The sequence below is a fragment of the Cornus florida genome, unplaced genomic scaffold, assembly GCF_030987335.1.
Source record: "Cornus florida cultivar Cherokee Brave unplaced genomic scaffold, ASM3098733v1 CherokeeBrave_3.0.0_Hap2_Chr02, whole genome shotgun sequence".
NCBI lineage: Eukaryota > Viridiplantae > Streptophyta > Magnoliopsida > Cornales > Cornaceae > Cornus > Cornus florida.
Genome location: NW_026775572.1, coordinates 46,365,686 through 46,374,778, shown reverse-complemented (window position 1 = coordinate 46,374,778; position 9,093 = coordinate 46,365,686).

Sequence of the window (9,093 nt, the reverse complement as noted above, 5' to 3'; positions counted from 1 at the left end):
AAGATTCCTTTATTAGATCGAGATACTTCGATCCCAAGAAAATATCTCAAAAAACCTAGATCTTTCATTTCGAATTATCTGGACAAGTACTTCTTGAGAGCTTTCATTTCTTCAGGATCATTCCCTGTAACCACCATGTCATCTACATATACAATTAGTGTAGTGATCTTACCCTGTTGTTTCTTCAGAAATAACGTATGGTCTGAATTGCTTTGACGGTAGCCAAAGGCTACCATAAACTTTGTGAATCTTCCAAACCATACTCTTGGATATTATTTCAACCCATATAATAATTTCTTTAACCTGCAGACCTTCTGACTATACTTTTCGGGTATTATGCATCCTGGTGGGAGATCCATGTAGTCTTCTTTAGATAATTCACCATGCAGAAAAACATTCTTCACATCGAATTGTTGCAACGGCCAATCCAAGTTCGCAGCTAAAGACAACAAAACACGAACTTTGTGTATTTTGGCTACAGGTTCGAACATCTCTGTGTAATCGATTCTATAGGTTTGGGTGTAACCTTTTGCTACTAATCTTGCTTTAAAGCGTTCAACTATGCCATTTGCTTTATACTTCACAGTGTAAATCCATCGACATCCAACTGGTTTCTTTCCTGGTGGAAGATCAATGAGTTCTCAAGTTTCATTTTTCTGCAAGGATTTCATCTTCTTGTTCATAGCTGCTTTCCACTTAAGGTCATCTAAGGCTTCCTGTACACTGTTAGGAATAGATACAGTAGATAATTGATTTACAAATGACAAATTAGATTATCACAAATGATGGTTCGACACATAATTGGTCATGGGATATTTAACTTTACTGGAAAGTTCGGGTTCATATATGGGTTTAGGAATACCTCTACTATGACGCGGTGGTAATTGTTTTCTGAGTGGCTCAGACACTAAATCAAGAACATCCTCAGCAAGCGACTGGTTTGATATATCAGTTGCAAGGGACTCGAACTTGGACGACGATGGGGTTGGCGCCATACTTTCCATTTTTGGACGTTCATCACCACTTTGATCCAAACATATACCACTCGAATCCAATTTGCCTAATTCCTGATTGGTTAGTCCAACTTGTGAGTCATTAACATTAGAATCGCCGTCCTAAAAAATGTAATAATCATAATCTAGAGTCTGAATTTCGTTCTGGTACTCCCCCTGAAGTTTAGACATAGAAGAAAAATACATCGAGTCTTCATGTAATACCCCTAATTTTTGAAAGGATAGTCTCGGTAATTTGTTTAATTGTTTTCTGTTTATTAATTATTTTTGGTTCATTAATTTGTTTAATTGTTTTCTGTTTATTAATTATTTTTGGTTCATTAATTTGTTTAATTGTTTTCTGTTCGGTGTTATTTGAATTAATTAGTTAGTTTATTTGTTTTCTTTGGGTTAATTAATTATTTGCATTCTTTACATTAATTGGAATTTTTATTTGTTTATTAATTATTTTTGGTTCATTAATTTGTTTATTAATTCTTTTTGGTTCATTAATTTGTTTAATTAGTTAGTTTATTTGTTTTCTTTGGGTTAATTAATTATTTGCATTCTTTACATTAATTGGAATTTTTATTTGTTTCTTTAATTGAATTAGTAGTTAAATTGGAATTTTTATTGTTAAATTACTTGGAATTTTTATTGTTAAATTAGTAATTACATGTTTTAATTTGTGACTAAAAAAAAAAAATGTGGTTAGGGTTTTAGTTCTGTTTAGGTTAAGGAGCCGACAAGGTTTATAACCTAGGTTGAGTTTATGGGCCTCGTTTCAGACTGTAGGTATAATTGGACTTAGGGTTTTGGTTGCCTATAAATATATAAGATAAGTCTGCTTAGGGAACAAAATAATACAACCAAAACACGTCTGTGGAATTAGAAACGAGGAACAGAGGAAGTTGCAGTAGGAGTCGCCGGCGAGTGTAGACGATAACGTAGAGATTTTAACAAAAATCTCACAAGGCAAGTTCTAACCTTACTCTCTCCCTTATACTCGTGTTCTTTGCATACTCAATGGTTTCAGGATGAATTACAGGTTTAAAAATAAAAGACGTTGTCTGTTTCATGCTTAGAGTGTAACTGAAACTGATTTTGGTTTAAAACTTGTAAACTGTTTAACCTTGAACTGTCTTATTTAATTCATGGTTTAATCCATATTAGTAGCATAATAAGGACTGAGTTAAGGACTGGAATCTCCTAGGATTAATTGAAACTCTCTGTAAACCTCTACTGTGAATTGTCGGAGGCGTAAACGGCGACCGGAGAGGAGAACACGAAGAAGAGGAGGGGGAGAGCCGGCTCCTATTGGATTGGAGCCGGCTCCCCTTGGACTGGAGGCGGCTCCAATGGTCTAGGAGCCGGCTCCAGGGCCATTGGAGGCGGCTCCAATATTCTGGAGCCGGCTCCCGGTTGTTTATGCGTGAGTTTTGCTTCTGTGGGTTGTTTTTTCCAATTTTTTCAGTGATTAGGTTTCCTAGTGATTGTTTTAATGTGTTTATTGGTGAATGAATACTGTAATGGGTGATTTAGGAGTGGTCTAGGGTAATCATAAATATGCAAAGACCAGATTAACATAAAATTGGACACAAAGCGTTAATCATTAGGATTACATGGAGTTAATTACGAAGGTCTTGTAGACTGTGAAGATTTGGAGTTTCTAATTTCTTAATTATATTAGAAATTTTCTGTGAGAGCTTGTCCACTCGAATTATATGTTCATGGAATTAGAAATTATGCTAAAAATTTATATTTCACTGAAAATTAGGTGATGATTAAATTTAACGGTTAGTGCGTCAAGTTGTTGGACCGGAACTATAAGTATAATAGATTACTTATATTTATTCTGCATGCTATAGATGTGAGTGGAAAAATATCTATTTAGGCTCTGTTAATTCTATGGAAACTGGGAATAGGTCATCATTACAAATAAAGCCTGTATGATCAAATTATGGATTCTGAATTGGCTTGCTTAAGCATGTTTGTTATTTTGTTCTAACATGTTTAGTTTGGAACTGTTGGTATTGACATTTATATGGTCATTATTTTGTCAACTGTAAATGTAAATAAGCATGTTGATTATCTATTTCAATATGCATAGTAAGGAGTAGTTGACATTGATATTTATATTTTCAATGTGAATCAATTATTGGTATTTTTAAGAATGGTTGCTAATGCATTCTATTATGTTTAGTATGGAATTGTTGATATTGTTGTTATAATTGTCGATGCTTTATCAACTATTGGACGGATTGGATTGTATGTACCGGTATGGGACGGTGACATACTGGGTTTGGATTAGCTCAAATTGCTAAGTCCTACCTATTTTGGAATAAGGGCACGGGTTATAAAATACAATCCTCCTTATATATACAAGTCGGTACGGTTGACTACGCCGAGTGACTTACTGGATTTCTGGTGGATGGATAGAAACGGAGTTTAGATATATTTTTATGTTACCGTGTCATGAGCTTGAGTCTCAGGGTCGACGGTTAGGGTGCGTATATGCAGTTGGATGTGTAGCTGACTGTGAAGGTTGAGGTATACCCTGTTTAGGTTTAGGTACTCATACCCACTCAGGTGCGTATTGTGTGATGCCTTCTATCCAGGTTGAGACCCCCTTCATGGCCTAGCGAGAGTACGGATTATTAGTTATTGTTGAACTATTTAGTATGTACATGCGTATCGAGTCTCTGCTTGGATTGTAGTAGGTTAGAACTTGTTCGTGGGCCTGACCCACTCCTATTTTTCAGGTGTACGTCAGTTCCAGTCTTGAGCTTGTTCGTGCAGAGCAGAGACGATCTTCCACTCTACCGAAGATGTAGGGTTTCGTTCCAGATCTTGGATTTGGGTTTTATCTTTTATTTTACTTTCATTTAGTGTGAGACTTTTATTAGGGGTCCACTAGAGATGGATTCCCGAGTTGTTCAAATTATGGATATTTGGTTTATCAAATTTAAGTATTTAATTATTTAAGGATTATCTTTTAGTTTCTTTTCAGCTTTAAACTTTCATTTCTTAATTCATTTTGTATTCTGTGTTCGCTATAAAATATTAATTGTTTGATACTCCCTCGGGTTTGGGCCTGGGCCTGATCAACCCGTGTCTCGGATCCGAGGGGTATCACAGTTGGTATCAGAGCACTCCAGGTTCAAGTGTCTCTAGGATGTTGTCATATTAAGTCTTCCGCGTAGCGTTCTCTTGAATAGAGCTTAAGTTAGGATTCATTGTATTCCTTATGGTTCGTATAGAAATAGTACTGATGTCTGTCTTTTCGTGTTAACAGATGGTTAACGCTAGAAATGGACAGAACATGCAAGGAACTAGGAAGGAAAGGAGAGCGGCACGTAGGCAACAATATCTCCTACAGCGTCAGCAAATAGAAGAAGAGCAGCAAATGCCAGGGTTTCAGGAGGAGCAGGAGGAAGTTCAACAGACTCAGGGTCGGGACAGAGATCCAGAGATTCCTCCTCACCTCAATGACCTCGTTGCTCGGGCTATAGAGGCTGGGGTAACAGCTGTACTCCGGAACCAACCACAGGTTCAGCAGGCACCTGTACCAGCACCAGTGGTTCAGACGGATTCTTGGGGAAAGGCTAGGAGCGCTTTCACAAAGGGGAGTCCACCTGTGTTCTCAGGCTCAACCGATGCGAGAGCAGCTCACCAGTGGAAACAGGACATTGAGCGTCATCTTCGTTTGGTTCAGTGCACGGAGGTTCAGAAGCAGATGCTTGCTACTTTCAAGTTAGTTGGGGATGCACTACAGTGGTGGGAGTCAGTTACCACCTCAGATGAGAGGATGACATTGTCTTATGATGAGTTCAGTGCTCGCTTTGATGAGAAATATTTTCCCTATGCAGTCAGGGCAGCTATGAAGACCGAGTTTCTAAGTCTGCAGCAGGGAAACATGACAGTGGCGGAGTATGAGCAGCAGTTCACACGCTTGTCTCTCTTTGCACCGGAGGAGGTGGATACAGAGGAAAAGAAGCGCAACAGTTTTGTCAAGGGACTGATGTGGTCTATCAAGAGAGCTATTACAGGTAGTCCAGCCTATACGACCTATGCTCAGGTGGTAGACGCTGCTCTACAACAGTATCAGTTGACTGTGGACATCAGACAGGCTCGTGGTGAGAAGCGAGGAGATAAAGACTCTACTAATCAGTCAGCTGAAAAGGGGAATGGCAATGGTCACCGGCAGAATGACAAAGGCAAGTTTCAAGGGCAACAGCCTTGGAAGAAGCACAAGGGTGGTTCAGATGCTCATCGGAATGGGGCACCTATTCAGAGGCAACAGAATGGGGGACCACAGGCAGGACAGGGTCAGCCACAGGCTAACCGACAGAGGAGGCCATTTGGTACTTTCCAGGGTAGTTGTTACACTTGTGGAGAGTATGGTCATACCACCAGGCAGTGTCCTAAAGCAGGACAGGGACAGGGACATGGACAGTATGTGCAGCAGGGACAGAGGGCGCCAGTGCCTCTACCAGCTCCACAGGTTCCACGGATTCAGTGACAGACACATCTGGCTTTACCGGCACCGCCGCAAACTCAGGGACAGGCGCCACAGCAGTTGCATTATGGCAGGGTGTATAACCCCAAGCCACAGGATGTTCAGGCACCTCAGACTATTGAGGGTAAGTTTCCTATTCATGGTTTACATGGACGTGTTTTATTTGATACGGGTGCTACACACTCATTTGTAGCTAGGACTTTTGTTGCTTTATCTGGGATGAGGACGAGGGTATGCACTAGACCTCAGGGTATTTCTACACCATTGGGTGATACAGCTATTATATATGAGAGTGATGGGCCTGTGACACTAGATATTGGCAGACTCAGATTTCTAGCCAATCTACTGGTCCTGGACATGCATACTTATGATGTGATACTTGGAATGGATTGGTTGTCTCACTACCATGCCCAAGTTGATTGTTTTGATAGATCTATTATTTTTACCATACCTGGTCAAGATATGTATGTAGTAGCTATGCCACGTTCTAAAGGGGGCGGTAGCACCTATTTGTTCCATGTGGAAGAGGAAAATAAGGAGGGGATTACTGTGTCATTGGTTAACATACCAATTGTACAGGATTTCCCGGATGTATGTCAGGAGATTCCAGGGTTGCCACCTAGTCGCGAGATCGATTTTGTGATAGACTTAGCTCCAGGCACTGCGCCTATTGCTAGGGCACCCTATAGGATGGCACCGGTGGAGATGAGAGAGTTGAGGGATCAGATTCAGCAGTTACTCAGCCAGGGTTTTATTCGTAGGAGTACATCACCTTGGGGAGCACCGGTTCTGTTTGTGAAGAAGAAGGATGGTTCGCTTCGTCTATGTATAGATTACAGGGAGTTGAACAAGGTTACGATTCGTAACAAGTATCCTTTGCCCAGGATTGATGACTTGTTTGATCAGTTAAGGGGAGCCACATACTTCTCCAAGATTGATCTGCGTTCTGGGTATCATCAGCTGAGGGTTAGGGAGCAGGATGTTCCTAAGACAGCGTTTCTCACGAGATATGGTTCTTATGAGTTTCGTGTTATGCCGTTTGGGACGACTAATGCACCTGCAGTGTTCATGGATTTAATGAATAGAGTCTTCCGGGCTTATTTGGATCAATTTGTTATTGTCTTTATTGATGACATCTTGATCTATTCTCGGTCGGAGGACGATCATGCTAGACATCTTCGCATAGTCTTGCAGACGCTTCGTGAACACCAGTTGTATGCCAAGTTCGAGAAGTGTGAATTTTGGCAGCGGGAGGTGAAATTTCTGGGTCACGTGGTGTCAGAAAAGGGGATCGCAGTGGATCCGGCCAAGGTTTCGGCGGTGGTTGAGTGGGGACAGCCTACATCACCTACAGAGATTCGGAGTTTTCTCGGTCTGGCAGGATATTACAGGAGATTCATCCAGGGGTTCTCCAAGATAGCAGGACCACTCACTCATCTGACCAAGAAGGGTGTACAGTTCGTGTGGGATGAACACTGTCAGCGGGCTTTTGATGAGTTGAAAAGGAAGTTGACTTCTGCACCAGTTCTGGCTACTCCGCAAAGCGGGATAGAGTATCTTGTTTACACGGATGCATCGTTGCAGGGTCTTGGATGTGTATTGATGCAGGAGGAGCGACCGATTTCTTATGGATCTCAGAAACTTAAGCCTCATGAGCTTAATTATCCAACACATGATTTGGAATTGGCAGCAGTGGTCTTTGCCTTGCATATTTGGAGGCATTATCTGTTAGGTGAGTCCTTCAGATTATTCAGTGATCACAAGAGTCTGCAGTACTTGTTCACTCAGCGGGAGCTGAACATGAGACAGCGCAGATGGTTGGAGTTTGTAAAGGACTATCATTTTTCTATACAGTACCATCCAGGGAAAGCGAATGTGGTGGCGGATGCACTCAGTCGCCGACCTGTTGGTAGTCTTTCTGCTCTATTCACTACTGAGTGGAATGCTTTGAAGAATGTAGATGAGTTGTCAGATGCTTTTATGGCTTGCATGGTGGTTACACCTTCCATCATTCGCAAGGTTTTACAAGCACAACTCACTGATCAGCAATGTGTCGACAAGGTCACAGAGATAGCTTCCAGAGAGGTTCCATTCTACTATGTTGGGGCTGATGGAGGTTTAAGGTACAAGGGACGGCTAGTGGTACCTTCTGCTGATAATTTGAGGAAGGATGTGATGACTGAGACTCATCACTCTGAGTTCTCTGTTCATCCAGGAGGCGATAAGATGTATCAAGATATGAAGCGACAATTTTGGTGGGCAGGTATGAAGAGGGACATTGCTCTTTTTGTTTCTCAGTGTAGTACTTGTCAGATGGTTAAGATTGATCATCAGAGGCCGCCAGGAGCTTTACAGTCACTACCAGTTCCGGAGTGGAAATGGGAGAGCATATCTATGGATTTTGTGGAAGGGTTGCCAAATTCTTTCAAGGGGCATAATTCCATATGGGTCATTGTGGATAGGTTGACCAAGTCAGCTTATTTCTTGCCTATTTGCACTGACTACACTTCGGAGCAGTTGGCGAGGCTTTACATTTCAGAGATTGTGAAGCTACATGGCATTCCATTGTCTATTATATCGGACAGGGATTCGAGCTTTGTATCTGGATTTTGGAAGAGTTTTCAGCAGGCTTTAGGTACGGAGTTACACCTTAGTACTGCTTATCATCCTCAGACTGACGGACAGACTGAGAGGGTGAGTCAGATTATGGAAGATATGCTTCGGTCGTGTGTTCTGGATTTCAAGGGCCACTGGGAGGAATATTTGCCACTTGTGGAGTTTGCTTATAACAATAGTTTCCAGAAGACTATTGGGATGGCACCTTTTGAGGCGTTATACGGTCGACCGTGTCGATCACCTGTTTGTTGGATGGATGTTGGAGAGAATCGATTCTTAGGTCCTGAGTTCATCAAGGATACCTCTGAAAAGATTGCTCTTATTCGAGATCGCATGCGTACTGCCCAAAGTAGGCAGAAGAGCTATGCTGATCGTCGCACTCGTGCTTTGGAGTTTCAAGTTGGGGATCAGGTTCTTCTTAAAGTATCTCCTATGAAGGGTGTTATGCGTTTTGGGAAGAAAGGGAAGTTGTCTCCGCGGTTTGTCGGTCCATTCATGATTACGGATCGCGTTGGAGCTGTCGCTTATCGGTTGGCACTCCCGGATACTTTGGATCGCATTCACAACGTGTTTCATGTTTCCATGTTGCGGAAATTTCTGCGAGATGAGGATCGATATCAGCATATCGATGTTGGGGAAATTGAGTTGCAACCGGATGCAACTTATTTAGAGCCACCGTGTCGTATTGTCGACCGACGAGATCAGATTCTTCGTAATAAGGTTATTCCTTTGGTTCGTGTTCAGTGGAGTCATCACAATGAGGCTGAGTCTACTTGGGAACGGGAAGATGTCATTCGCTCGCAGTTTCCTGATATTTTGGAAGAAGGTAAGAGCGAATTCCGAGGACGGAATTCCTTTTGTTAGGGGGGAAGAATGTAATACCCCTAATTTTTGAAAGGATAGTCTCGGTAATTTGTTTAATTGTTTTCTGTTTATTAATTATTTTTGGTTCATTAATTTGTTTAA